At 43.3% G+C, this 9,230-nt stretch overlaps 1 pseudogene; it reads left to right on the top strand.

Annotated features, from left to right (window-relative positions):
- Positions 1–6,132: 6,132 nt before the first annotated feature.
- On the top strand, positions 6,133–6,228 carry LOC132674051 (U6 spliceosomal RNA; annotated as a pseudogene).
- The last annotated feature ends 3,002 nt before the right edge of the window (positions 6,229–9,230 follow it).

The raw sequence follows: 9,230 nt of genomic DNA, 5'->3' as shown, positions 1-9,230 counted from the left end.
ATTATGGTACATTTAAACCATGGAATATCATGTAGCTAATTTAAAAAATGAGTTAATTGCCCTTAAAAAGATGAGTTGACCTGAAGAAAAAAATCCATGAAACCACATTACACGAAGAAAGCAAGTTGTAGAGTAAGGTATGTAGCATGGTCTTGTTTTTGCATAAATTACAAAAACTCTATATCTGAGTATATTTATTTGCGTGAGAATATTAGTAAGAACAGCTAATGCTTAATGAGTGCCTACGTCATATGCGCATCCCTGCGCCCAGTGCTCTTTACATGCATTTGCTCATTTAATCCTTCGAAAATCCAGAAAAAGGAGTCGAAAGTCATCTATCAAATGGTTATTGTCAGCTACCTTCCTTGAGGGTGGGATTAAAGAGATTGCACTTCATTTTTAAAATATATTATTTCTGTAAATTTTTACTTGTCACAATAGGTGGATTAATCAGCTTTTGTCATGAAACAAACCACCACAAAATCCGAGTGCTGTACAAGGTTAAGTATAGTTTTCCTGCATATGGGTCTGCAGGTCAGCTGAGGTGGCATACACTTCCTAAAGTCCCTTTCAGTGGCCTCTTCTCTCCGTTGCACGTGCCTCCCCTGGAGTTTTCTGAGTAGCGGTGGTGGCTTTTTCTGGAACTGCTGATTTTAGTGCCCAGCTGCGTGTGTTCGTGTGCACCCTGAAGAAATAGGGTTGGGGTCAAATGCAGTTCCACTTTATGTGTCTCATTCTGGAACCCATCCTGGAGAGGCAGGATCTATCAGGGAACTGTTCTCCTCGTGGCAGAGGTTGGGGCAAAAAGAACCACAGGAAGCTTTTTAAGGTCTAGGCTTAGAACCACTATATTATCGTTTTTGCCCACTTTCTATTAGCTGAAGCGAGTCACGTGGCCAAGTCCAGTATCAGTGGAGCTGGGAGGTCATGGAGGTTGTGGAAGGAGATAACGAATGTTTGCGGTATAGTCGTCTACTACAATCAGCATTCATTGCTTTGTTAGTTATTAAAAATAACAATAAAGTGAGGGAAAGAATACTTAGCTGGGAAAGTTTAAATTGTGCTCAGTGTATTACAAAATTGCATTAAACATTTCTTAAAAATACAAACTCCATATTTACAATCATAATGGGCATAGTCCATATGAACATGGACATTTAATTAACCAGGGTACTCATTGCCTGGAAGGGCAGGGAGGCATTTACACCAGCTTGGCGTGTGCAGCCCGTGGTGTGACAGTCTAAGCATAGTTCAGAGACTTTAATGGCCCTCTGTGTGCATTCCGGCTATTGTATGGTCATCTGCAGTCTGAGGAACTTAAATCATGAAATCACAGATTCTTAGAGCAGGAAGAGTTCTGGTGCCCATGGCAGGCAGGTGCCTTCTAACTTACATGGATAGCTGCTCTTGCCAGTGATAGTTATTCCCGACCGGGTGTGTCTTACATTACTGGAAAGTAGTTTTGGAAATCAAAATTCCTTCATTTGGCTAGTGGGGACAGTGAGCCCCCCAGCTGTCACTTACCTGAGTGACACATTAAATTAGTGGCTAAGATGAGATTTAAACACAGGTGTCTAGATTAGGCCCAGGGCTTTTTGCTTTTCTCTCTGGGTAACGTAAACATCAAGCGTATGTTTGATCATTTGGGAGTATTCACTAGGCCCTGAAAGTTCCATTACTCCCTTTAAAAAACATACTGTCTTCTTTTTCTACTGCTCCCTCTGTCTTAAGAGAACTTGAGCACTTTTTCGACCAACTACCTCTGAGGCCTGCGAAGAAAACACCAGTTGGTACAGACACTGAAATAAAGAGCACCATGTTAAATTCCTGAAAACACTGCCCAGGAATCACGCCTATTTTCATTTCCTTTCTATTCGAGGTAATTTAGAAAATGTCTGCTGATCTAGCTCAGGGGAATCAACTGCACAAGGAAAATGTTTTATTAAGGGCCTTGTTAGGATTAAGAGCTGTGTTTCTCAAATTTCAGCGATTTACCCATCACTTTTTCCATTTTGCTGTATTCATTTACAGATCTTAATACTTTTCTCTTAAAGAGATTTACTTTCTTAAGACTTAAAGATGTTTTTATAGGAGATGATGCATTTCAGTTGTAAACTGATAACAAATATCACTTGCCATAAGCATTTAGATCTTTGTAAAATCATCTAAAAATAAATATATAGTCTTTAAAATAAACAGATTTGTCCTTATACCACTGAAGGTATTCTCTTATTCTACAGGAGGTAGGCATTCTCCACTAATCTATTGGAAAGTATGGGCTTTGGAATCAAGGAGACTTGGGTTCAAATCTCAGTACATTCCTTTCCAAGTAGTATAATCTCAGGCAATTTCCTTAAATTTTTGAACATCAATTTTTCATATATAAAATGGAACAAAAACAGTTGTCTCATAGCATGTATGTCTCTGTGTGTATGCTTGATGTGTGTATGTGTATTTGATGTGTGTATGTGTGTTCAAAAAGCATTGAATATCATTCCTGGCTTACAGTAGGAGTTCAAAAAATGTAGCTACCTTCTTCTTTCCCTCTTTTTTTTTTTCAAAGTGGCTTTCATGGGCTATATTGTTGGATAGATGAATGATCTGTTGGTAGTATTAATATTTCCTTGAATAACTTACTGATCAATTGCTTACCATATTGCTAGGAAATGTGCTAAGTGTGGGTACAGTGAAAACTGGGTAAGTGGACTTGAAGACTTTTGGATTCAAGTATTGTTTCATCGCCTTTGGATGAGTCACTTAACATCTCTGAGCCTCAGTTTCCTCATCTGCCACTTAAGCTTACTTCAAAGAACTTACATAAGGAATGCCATAATAACAAATGGGAAAGCCTTTGATGCATTGATACAGGCATTTCTGCTATAATGTGACATGTATATTCCTGAAAAGCTTTGTGTTCTGCAGAGTTGTACGTTAAAAATAACAGAACTTTTTGCAAAAATAAGGTTGAGGCGACCAGTGAAAATCTGTATTATATTGTAGCCACAATGCTAAGATAAAACTGTAAATATCCTAATAGAAATAATAATGCTTTTAAAAAGACCTGTTAAATTTTGACTAAAGAAATCTATACATGCACACACACTATAGCAAATATGACTTGACCTTAAAACTGGTGAAGGCTAGGGGCACCTGGGTGGCTCAGTCTGTTTAGCGTCCGACTCCAGCTCAGGTCATGATCTCGCGGTCTGTGAGTTTGAGCCCCGCATAGGGCTCTATGCTGACAGCTCAGAGCCTGGAGCCTGCTTCAGATTCTGTGTCTCCTTCTTTCTCTGCCCCTTCCCCTCTTGCGCTCTGTTTCTCTCTCTCTCTCCTCTCTCTCTCTCTCCCTCTCAAAAATAAATAAGCATAAAAAAACCTGGTGAAGGTTGTTTGATGGAAGGCATAAGGGAGAGAGAGGAGGCTGCTGAATTATGGAGGTGTGGGCAGATGCTTAAACACAGGGGCACACCATGCAATTAGCTCTTTAATTTTTTTTTTAATTTTTTTTTTAACATTTATTTATTTTTGAGACAGAGAGAGACAGAGCATGAACGGGGGAGGGTCAGAGAGAGAGAGGGAGACACAGAATCTGAAACAGGCTCCAGGCTCTGAGCAGTCAGCACAGAGCCCGACGCGGGGCTTGAACTCACATACTGCGAGATCGTGACCTGAGCCGAAGTCGGACGCTTAACCGACTGAGCCACCCAGGCGCCCCGCAATAGCTCTTTTAAGAAAGAGGATGTAGGCGAACAGCCCAGCGGGAGGATGGAGGGTGAAAGGGCATTACACCCAGTACCCCGGGTTCTGTATGCCTCTGAGGCAATTGTATGTCCCCGTGTGGTACGGTTTCTGCTCCACTGCCGTTCCTCAGTGGAGCAAAATGCTAACATCCTGGGAAAGACCAGCGTGAAATAAGGTGGCTTGCATGTATGTTATACTGCTCTCGTTGCTCTGGTGGTCAGTCTTAGCTTCTCTTCAAGTCACATGTGTCACAGTATCATGTAATAGAGCACGGCTGCCCACATACACTGCTGTGGAGAGCGAGGAGTACAGTTCTTTACGAAGAGCCTGCCCCAGTCCCAGGCTTCGTGAGCTGAACAAGCAGAGACTTCCAGAGGTAGAATACATCCATCCAGGCACTCTCCCCCTGTGCCTCCTTCCCTCCCTTCATGGTTTGACCGGGTCCGCCTCCCCTCCTCTCCTTGGTTCCAGGCTTGCTCTTCCTCACTAGCCTGTGACTCCTCGAGAGAGGGCTCTGTCATTGTCACTGCTGTGACCTGAGGGCCCGCACAGGGGCCCTGAAGCCGAATGATTGCATTACAGCTGAACCCCTTTTCATAGGGCGGGGAAGGGCCCTGGACCCACTGAAGGGGTTCCTGAGCTCCCCGGAGTGCATCGGAACCAATGGACCACTTTGATATGAGGATGTAGGCACTTTGCCAGGACAGGGACAGTGTCTCATTCAGCTCTACGTCCAGCACCTCTATGGCTTCCAAGGGAGGTGGGGACTCCTCAGTGCGTCCTGGCCCTACTTTACCCATGGAAGAGCGTGAAGGGGCGAGTGGCTTATCTTCCTCCTCAGCACCCCTCCTTCCCTTGCTCCCTCACCCCTCCCTTCTTTTCATTCTTTCCACAAATATTGATTGAGGCCCTATCCCACACCACACAGTATACAAAGTCCTAGGAATGAACCGGTGGGCAAAAAAGACATGGAGTTCGCCCTCATAGTACGTCTATATCGCCTAGAGGTGAAGCACTTAACCTCTGGAGCCAGATCGTCTGGTAGCTGATAGCTGGCTCTGTCCTTTACGCACTGTATGAACTCGGTTAGATTCCTCTCTGAATCCCAGTTTCCTCATCTGTAAAACAAGCTCGTAACAGAACCTCTTTCAGAGGATTGTTATGAATATTAAAGGAATTGATGAGTACCTGCCCCAGTAAGTGCCCAATAAACATGAACTGTAATACCAGTATTAGAGTTGCTCTGTATAGATGCTGAATAAATATGAAATCACAATAAGCAGGAAGTGTTATGAGTGGAAAAAAAAAAAAACAAGGTGGGAATTGCATATCACCTGGAGCTATGTTTTCCCTGGGGTGTAGCTAGTAGACTATGTGAACGTTACCTAACAGGGAAGTTGGGGGACAATTGAGCTACTGTCCTAGAAGTTCTCTATGTATTTCTGGGTTTAAAGAAGAAAAACGATGGGGCGCCTGGGTGGTTCAGTCGGTTGAGCGACTGACTTCAGCTCAGGTCATGATCTCGCGGTTTGTGAGTTCGGGCCCCGCGTCAGACTCTGTGCTGACAGCTCAGAACCTGGAGCCTGCTTCAGATTCTGTGTCTCCCTCTCTCTCTGCCCCTCCCCCACTCATGCTCTGTCTCTCTCTGTCTCAGGAATAAATAAACATTAAAAAATATGGGGCGCCTGGGTGGCGCAGTCGGTTAAGCATCCGACTTCAGCCAGGTCACGATCTCGCGGTCCGTGAGTTCGAGCCCCGCGTCAGGCTCTGGGCTGATGGCTCGGAGCCTGGAGCCTGTTTCTGATTCTGTGTCTCCCTCTCTCTCTGCCCCTCCCCCGTTCATGCTCTGTCTCTCTCTGTCCCAAAAATAAATAAAAAACGTTGAAAAAAAAATTAAAAAAAAAAAATTAAAAAAAAAAGAAAAACGGGGCTTAAAGTGGATGATCAGAAAGGGCCTCTCTAAAGAGGGGCTACAATATAAAGGGTGTAAAAACTGACACTGGGAGAGGAGGGGGTTTGGGAAGGGCATTCTGGGCAGAGGAAAGGCAGGGAAGAGCCATCACCGATGAGTAGGTATTGAGGACTTTCTTCTACGGGCTCTGCACTAGGTCAATTTTGTTAAAAGATCTTCTGTTCTCCATCGGTCAGTTAAAGTGTCTACTGTATGGGGAGGCTCTCAGTTGTGGCTTTTAATTACTGGAGCCGGGACACTGGTCTCATCCATATCCCAAAGATTCTAGAACTCTATGTCTTTTCAGGCTCTGACTGTGGCTCCCTCTACACCGCCTTGTCTGTTGGCCAGTTGTTTTAGTTCTCAGGTTACACTTGAGCAAAAATACAGAAAGGAAACATAATGAACATGTGTTTCTAGGTGCCACATTCCAAATTCCAGTGCTCACTTTGGCACAAAAATTGGGGTGATACGGAGAAGATTAACATGGCCCCCTGCACAAGATGACACAAATTTGGGAAGTGTTCCATATTATAAATAGATAGATAAATAGATAGATAGATAAATTCACTCCCAATTCCTAAGTTTTAATCAGTACGTGTTACTAGCCACATACAGCTTAGGCAACCTTGGCCATGTCATCTCATTTGCCTATTCATTCATGAATCCTCATTCAGCGAATACCTATTAAGCAAGAAGTATGTGTTAGTATGACAGGCTAGATGGGTCACCCGAAGCCTCAGCTTCTCCACCAATAGCATGAAGGCCTGGGCCAGACCACTGGTTTTCAACTACAGTGTTGACTCCCAACCTCCACTTTATTAAACAAATTAGAGTGGATTCAAGGTTATTCCTTTCATAGCTTCAGCGTCCTCCCCGGTGTACCGAAAAGCTTTCTCTAGGGGGAGAGAAAACAGTGGCGTGACAGCTAGCAGCTGGAAATGTTTATTATTTTTACCCAGAAATTGTTTTCTCTGCCTAGACTGTTAGGATAGTGAGCCTCACCTGTCCCCAGGACTCCATGGAAAGGGTTGAATGAAATAGAGAACTGGGTGTTCTCTGAGGCTCTTCCTAGTTTTGACATTCTCTGAGTCCTGTGATTCTTCCTCTTTTTTTCTTTGGCTCTTTCATTTAACACCATTTCATATGCATGTTTCCAGGAAGCCATGTGGTTCTCTCCCATGTTAGACTCAGGGACTGTACTTCAGTTTTGCTTGGTAGTTTCCCCATAAATCCCTCCCTCTTGATTCACTCTACAGACCTTTTCAGAACCGTCATTTCAGTGAACCCTAATTGTGTGTGTGTGTGTGTGTGTGTGTGTGTGTGTGTGTGTGTGTGTCCCTACACTCAAGGTCTTTATCCCTGGTAGCAATAGGCAGTTAGTAACTGTTGGACAAATTAGTGAATTCTCAATGATTATCAGGACCCTCACCGCACACTTATATACTTGTAATAACCTTTGGATTATTTGACATCTTGTGAGGGTATTAATTCTTAACATGGAATATCATTAATATAGATACAAAGATATAAGCAGGCTTTGTGCTTTATTACCAACTGCCAGATTGCCTGGGTGCTTTTGTTTTCTGCAAATTGCTGATAATACTTGTGGTGATTATTGATAACATTATCTTAAATGATCAAGTCAAGGAGTACTTTCTCTCCATTTTTTTTCTAGGTGTCCATATGCTTCTCATTCTAAACCCCGGCAGTTTCCCTAAAGCCGGTCAGATCAGTGCTGCACACGCTTTGACTTTAGCCAGAGAAAAAGAATGGGGCTGTGCCAGCTGTAGGTACCAGCAATGTTTGTGTCGACCCTTTTGCCAGTTCAACGCCAGCCTGCTTTGGGGTTTTCCGTGACGATGGCGATGATGATAGAGATAACTATAGCAACGCTGTGAAAATATTATTAACTCCATATTAGAGATGAGGAAACTAAGGCTCAGAGAGGTGACACGGCTTACCTTTGGTCACACAGCTAGGAATTAGCAAAGACAGGATGGACTTCTGGTTCCATCTGACTCAAAGCCTATCTCTTTCCACTAAACCGTACTCCACCACACTCCCCAAGTGGAAGTTCGAGGTCAGGAGCCTCATGGGACCAGCAGGTCTGTCAAGTTCTGCAGGACTGAGCTGTTTATCGTTGCAGAGGACACTCATCACTGCACTAATTACATTAATTGCTGCCCACTCTGGGGCTAGGTGGGTGGCTTAACAATACCTAGCAACGTGGTAATGATGCCTGGGCCTGCCTTTCTGCGTGAAAACATCTGACTGCTTTTTTTCCCCCCCTCTTTTAAACTCCTTCCCATGGTGGCCAAAGATAGTAATTATAGGTTCTATTGGTTGGGAGCTAGTGACTCTCTACCTTGTAGGGGAAAGGTCAAGACTCTGAACTTTGGCCTCCATCAACATCAGCTGTGTGCTTGACATTTTATTTAAGGAATCCTTTATAATCCTCGTGACAGCTCAGAAGTAGGTATTATATTATCCTTGTTTTGTTTATAGGGGAACCCAGTCACCCCTTTGAGATCACATAGCCGGGAAGGGCTGGAAACAGGCTTAGAACTCAGGACTGTTGGAGGACAGATTTAGCTTCCACACATTTCCCTACATCAGAGCACCTCTCAACAGGAGATTTTTTCCCTCCCTTTGCTTGGAATTGAATTACCAGTATATTTGAGTCTGCATGTCCAGAGAAGCAAGGCACCGGGGATTGGTGTTTTGAGGAGTCCTCTGTGGCTCCGTGATGAATATTTGACATTTCAACCTTCCAACTATCACCCTTTCCCTGAGCGTCTTGAGGAAATGTTAACAGAGTGTTTCAGTTGACTTTTTAAGAAGTAATTTGAAGACTACATCCGTGTACCTCTTGGGAATGGACAGGATGGCCTTGGCAGTTTATTATAATTGGGCAAATGACTTAACTTCCTCAGAGATCCAGATAACAGAGGTTAATTTGGGAAGTAATCAACTTTGGAATGTTGTATATGCATGCACTTTATGGGTGTGTCCATATCTATATGTATATGTATACATGTCGATAAATGTACGTGTGTGTGTGTGTGTGTGTGTGTGTGTGTGTGTGTATGTGTGTTCATCAAGAAGTATGATGAACTCCCATACTGGCTGTGTGACCTTGGAGAAATTACTTATGTTTTCTGGGCCTCAGATTCCTCCTCTGAGTACAGGCTCATTATTCCTACCTCGAATGATTGTTAGAAGATGAGGTGGGGTATATGAATACCTAGTACAGAGATTAGCACATAGGAAGTATCCATTTCCCTTTGCCTATCCCAGAGTCTGACATTCAATAATTGGTGACTGAGTTCTTGTTTGATATGTAAAGTATTGGAGTACTGGTGGGCTTAGATGACTTTGTTCTTTTCTTACCTACCATCTATCTGTAAATGAAGTTTAAAAATATGTTTTACTGAAGTTCAAAACCATTGTGTTGTGTAATGACACAGAGTCATGGTTAAGATATGAGGGGCTAGATCAGGGTTTGTGTCTTGGCTTTACCACCTCCCAGCTGTTG

The sequence above is a fragment of the Panthera onca genome, chromosome C1 (genome assembly GCF_046562875.1).
Source record: "Panthera onca isolate mPanOnc1 chromosome C1, mPanOnc1 haplotype 2, whole genome shotgun sequence".
Classification (NCBI taxonomy): domain Eukaryota; kingdom Metazoa; phylum Chordata; class Mammalia; order Carnivora; family Felidae; genus Panthera; species Panthera onca.
Note: the sequence above shows the minus strand (reverse complement) of the source record. Positions and strands in the feature narration are given on the sequence as shown.